This window comes from Branchiostoma belcheri, unplaced genomic scaffold (assembly GCF_001625305.1).
Source record: "Branchiostoma belcheri isolate BF01 breed outbred unplaced genomic scaffold, Haploidv18h27 scaffold237, whole genome shotgun sequence".
NCBI lineage: Eukaryota > Metazoa > Chordata > Leptocardii > Amphioxiformes > Branchiostomatidae > Branchiostoma > Branchiostoma belcheri.
This window is the reverse complement of record NW_017803840.1, coordinates 50,390-55,841: the sequence shown is the minus strand read 5'-3', so window position 1 is coordinate 55,841 and position 5,452 is coordinate 50,390. Positions and strand designations below refer to the sequence as shown.

The 5,452-nt window shown below is 42.5% G+C and overlaps 1 pseudogene; it reads right to left on the bottom strand.

Moving 5' to 3' along the window:
- Window positions 1-2,156: 2,156 nt before the first annotated feature.
- Window positions 2,157-4,299, bottom strand: LOC109470858 (annotated as a pseudogene).
- Between the last annotated feature and the right edge of the window lie 1,153 nt (window positions 4,300-5,452).

The following is a 5,452-nucleotide window of genomic DNA, read 5'->3' as shown; positions in this document are numbered from 1 at the left end:
TAGAATGAATTTTCCCATTCTTTCATACCATGGGCAAGATTCTTTACATGCGTGCATGCGAAAAAGCTGTGTACTTCCCTGATGTCAACAGCGCATAGTCAGGGGTGGAAACCTCCTCTCTGCTGCCTCAATTCAAACTGTCGAGAAGGACTATCTCCTTTGGAGAAACGGAGGATGTCTCTGTGGTACTCACTTCCATCTGGTGCCTTTACTGGGAGAGCAAGAGAAGGTACATGTAGGTAGTCTCTTCTCGTCTCAGCATACAGGAGTTGTTCAGCATCAGAGCTCTTGCTTCTAGCGATGATGTATATACGTGGCTGTTTTACTGCAGACTGCACAGAGAGTCGTAGGTTGAATTTCTGATGATACTCCTCGTCTGTGAGGTGAATCGCTGGGCCGTACAAGGTGGAACCAGGTAAAGAATATAACAGTGGTTAGCAAGTGTTGCACCGTCCTCCCAGGCCACCAGGTGTCTTGTTCCTTCAATTGTTTTCAAGCGTTCTCGCATGGGTTGTTCTGCTTCTCTTTGTGCGAGTTGTACTCCCCCAGATCCATCAGACTTTGCAGTATTTGTTCCATTGTTAAGAGGTCATAGTGTGTGGCTTCTCTCATGAAGGGTTGTTGTGACTTGAGCAGTACATCATCTCGTACATCGGTGATTGCACTGTCTACTGAGCTTTTGTTCCCCAGAAACAATGGTTTGCGATGGTTTTGTAGGCATGGTGGATAGTTGGGCTTGGTTGAAAAAAGTCAGAACTTGAGCTTGTAAAGCTTCCTGGACTGATTTCTGTGCAACTAGACCGTTTCCGAGGCCCTTTTGACTTCGCGCTGGCGTTTGAGTTCAGCAGTTAAATTGTCAACTTGCTGTTATTGTTTCCTAACTCGTTCGCCATCCTCATCGTCCTCCAAAACGTCCTCGAGATGGCTGTCCTTCTGGCCGGGCACCTTTCCAGGAAGTTTAAGCAGGTTGCAAAGAATTTTGTAGAAGAATAACACTAATAATATTAATGCTGTTACTTGTATAAGGCAAGACAGCATTGCCTAATATTCCTCGAGCTCCTGATTGCAATGTGCTTACCAGGCAGGTATATCAGAAGACCACGCGTTTTGTTAACGTCTTGGAACCGAGGCATAATTATACGCGTTTTGTTAACGTTTTGAACCGAGACATAATTATACGCGTTTTGTTAACGTTTTGAACCGAGACATAATGATAATCTTTGTTTCAGATGCGTTCGTGGTGAAACGAGCGGTCTTTACTAACAATTCATGTTTTGTTATTGTTTTGATGCGCTTTGTTTTCAACCGGAGGCATTTATATCTCGGACGATTGCATTACTTAACTAACACGATCAAACTACCGTTACTACCTGACTTGCATCAACCTACTCACACGAGACTTACATCAACCAACTGCATTTTATTTACAGTGTAGACACAGCTATATCCGTTCAAAAAAGTACAAGTTATTCATCAACCACCTCACACGAAACTTACATCAATCAACTGTAACTTATTTACAGTGTAGACACAGAGCAATATCCGTTCAAAAAAGTGCAAGTTATTAATAAAAAAGTACAAGTTATTCATCAACCAACTCGCACGAAACTTACATCAATCAACTGTATTTAATTTACAGTGTAGACACAGAGCAATATCCGTTCAAAAAAGTGCAAGTTATTCATAAAAAAGTACAAGTTATTCATCAACCAACTCACACGAAACTTACATCAATCAACTGTATTTAATTTACAGTGTAGACACAGAGCAATATCCGTTCAAAAAAGTGCAAGTTATTCATAAAAAAGTACAAGTTATTCATCAACCAACTCACACGAAACTTACATCAATCAACTGTATTTAATGTACAGTGTAGACACAGCTATATCCGTTTAAAGTGTGCAAGTTATTCATAAAAAAAGTACAAGTTATTAATCAACCAACCCACACCAAACTTACATCATTCAACTGTATCTAATTTACATAGCTATATCCGTTCAAAGTTACATCCATGTAATTACAATTCAAACGTGAAATTACAAAATACTTTACAACAGGTGGGGAAAATGGGAACATCACAATACGCCAAATGTTACCTACGCATACTTGGATACGTTAACTATTGCATAGAGAGCTTTGGGAATAGCAGGAAGTATCTAAGAGAGTTTAGCGATAGCATCTAAGTTACGAACAACCAGGAAGAGTGAAGCATGGAAAACAAAGTTGGAGGGGGTCATATAAGAAAACTGAGGCTGGATACGGATGAGGCCAGCATTGGCTTGCTCGTTCACCTGGGAATTGATGGAAGCAATGTCTACAGATTGCCTGTACTCGTCCATACAATAACCCAGGGAACAGCCAATGTGGCCTCGGAAGTGAAAGCGGTCTACAAGGAAGAGAGTTTTACGGAAAAAAGTTCGGCTCTCTATTCAATGAGTACTGGTGTAGCTTACATGCATTGTCATACACAATGACATCAGGAGATGTGTTGAATCGGGTTCGGAAAATCTCGAAGGGGTGTCTAGGTGACTCGCCACTCGTCATGCAGTCAAAGCCGTAGCATACACCGTGTCGACAGAACATGTTGAAGATACCAGGAGTCAGTGACGGGTGCCCGTATGACTCCTTGATGCAGCTCCCTGTACTGTTACCGGACGGCTTGGTGTCTGCCACGTACTTTGGCAGTCCGATCTTTTGAGGCAACCCGGGGAAGAAGGAGAGTGTGGATGGTGCTGAGGTAAGGGATATGAAGCAGGAGATGGAATGTTAACGTTCTCAAAGGTCTGATCCAAGATGGCGTGGATGTGATGTAGCAAGTGTTGAACGTCTTCGGTGATGTCTCCCCCCTTTGCAATGTCCCGTAAACTTCTGAAGAGGACTGGGGTCAGCTTCTGAAGAGTCGCTGCAGCATCTGGACAGCCGAGTGTGGTCTCTCCTCTAGACTTCAGCACTAGGTCTACTGCCTCCGTGCTGCCGGCAGTCTGCAGCATGCCGCAAACTGGGGTGTTCTTGGCAAGTTCAGAGAGCAGTCTCCTGTATGGGGATGGGCACGTGTGACTGCCACCCTCCGACTTCACCCGTCGCAAAACAGTTACGAGCTCGCTGTGCCCTTCTTTGGATAGGACGGAAACGAGAGTTTTGAACTCGCTGTCGCTGAGTCCGTTTTTGCTCCCCGACTTCTGTCCTCGTTTCTCCCCGCTGTACCGCAACAGCAGCTCCCTTGCCTGCTCAGATTTTAGGAAGACGTGGTCAGCATGCTTCGACCCTGCTACACTTGGCCCGTCCTGAGTGCTCTCCTCGGGTGCCTCCATTACCGCCAGGAAGTCACGCCTGAACCAGATTGCAGTTCCAGTTTTTTAATCAATGGTGGTTCTGGTCCACACAAAGGACAGCAGAAGACCTGAAATGAACAAATTCCACATTCATAGCGAATTAAACACTGCTCTGTTATTATATTTGCACTAAGGCCACAGCATGTATATTTAATGGATGACATCCTCAACAGACTCCAACTCTAATGCGCGTGGGCAAAAACAAAACAAGGCGGACCCCAAAAAACAAACCTACATTTTCAAATTTTGACATCATAAATCACAAAATGATACCTATATTGTGTTAAGTTGACTGCCAGCTATTACAACACCCATTTGTCACTGCAACAACTTTGAACAATGAAACTTTTAAATCATTGTACAAATGGTTTTGATTCAGTGGAAACATTACATATACACAGCCACCGCCACATATAAAAGGAATCTTGTAAATAAATAGTAAGTATTGACTGTTTCTCGATTCCTGTTTATCTATAAGTTAACCTTTGTGACTTTGATGAATTTGGCTTTTGCCCCCAGACTTTGACTGTTGATCTGAAAATCATTCCAAAATGTTGTAGTTTAAGACCATGTACTATAAAATCACCCAATACGCAATACATTCAGCTAATGTCAACTACTAGACTAGCTCTAAAGGGCTGGAGGCAGTAACCAAGATAAGTTACTTTTCAAACACAAATAATGTTTGTACTGTGTTACAACACTGAAATAAGTAAACCATGCAAGAAATAAGATCTCCACATACATCAGGCCATGGTATGGAGAGTCGCCTCGCCCATGAGTTCCATGCTCTGCGCAGAAGCCTGTAGTCCAGTGAGGGCTGTGTTGTTGCTGCAGCCCTGGTCTTGTTAGCACTTCTCTCTGCTGCCTTTAGAGGCTTTCTGGCATACACCATATTTTGCATGTACTTCAGCATGAAGCCAAAGTAGAACATGTTCCTGGGAAAAAGAGATAAAAGGAGAGACATACAACTTAGAAGTTTTCAGTAAACTGTTTTGGAGGACGGAAGCCTAGCGAACCCTGTCTTGTAAAGGGTATATCACCCTATATAACCACGACCAATATATCAATCAATCAAATGGATTATTTCCAACCGACTTCGCAGCACCAGGCTGAATTGCTTCAATTGTAACAGTCATTTAAAAACAAGGTGTACAAGTTCAATAATAAAATCTAACATGGCATAAAAGGTAACGTTTGTCAACAGTTTCCTATTTACACTGCGCAATCATTGGTGCATCCTTTATGAGTTATGGGGCAGTGCCGGAGTCGCGTGGCGAAGGCCAAGTCCTTTTATATCAGCGAAACGCTGATCGGGTGGGGTGGGGGGGTTGAAAAGAAATCCACCCCTCGAAACCTTTTTCTCCCCTTCCCCTCCTTGGAACTGGCCTATCACCGCGCTCCTCCAGCGTTGCGGATGCTTTCCAAGACTGCACTCAGTGAAGTTATCCGCTTCCATTCCTTATATGGGTGTTTGATTACGTCATATCGGATTCAACCGATGAGTGAGCAGTGAAAATAGTGCTATTGGGCTTCATTTACTAATAGTATTCATACAGTCAACCGATGATGATGGTGATGGACAACAACTAGAAAAAGTCGCTACATTAAATGTTTGTCATCTTTTGTGAGCTGTACATAAAATTAGTTTTTATCAAAATCATGTACTTTGATGTAGTATTCTGGTTACGATTTTGAAAGGTTGGATACTTGTACATGCACACTTACATATCACTCTGAGGCCACACCAATTTAATTTCTTGGTTAACGGATTCGCCGCTTCATTTTTTTCTGATTTGCAAATAAAAATAAAAATTCAGAATCAACTGCAAAATTCTCATATTTTGCCGTGAACAGTTGAAAACAGTCCTTTTTATACTTGTTAAAGTCATTCCATCTTTCAATGCAGTGGTATAATCAAAGTGGGGTGTGATGTCAATTGGTCATCGTCGACTACGACGGACGAACAACATCATCAAAGTTCAAAATTCATTGTCAAAATTTTGAACCAGCCCGGTGTTTTGACTTCATGGCTCCTATCGTACCATTTTTAAGCCATAATAGGATGCCTACGCCTGTTTTTATTTTTTTTCGCCCGCCCGCTCCATTCTTTTTGTAGA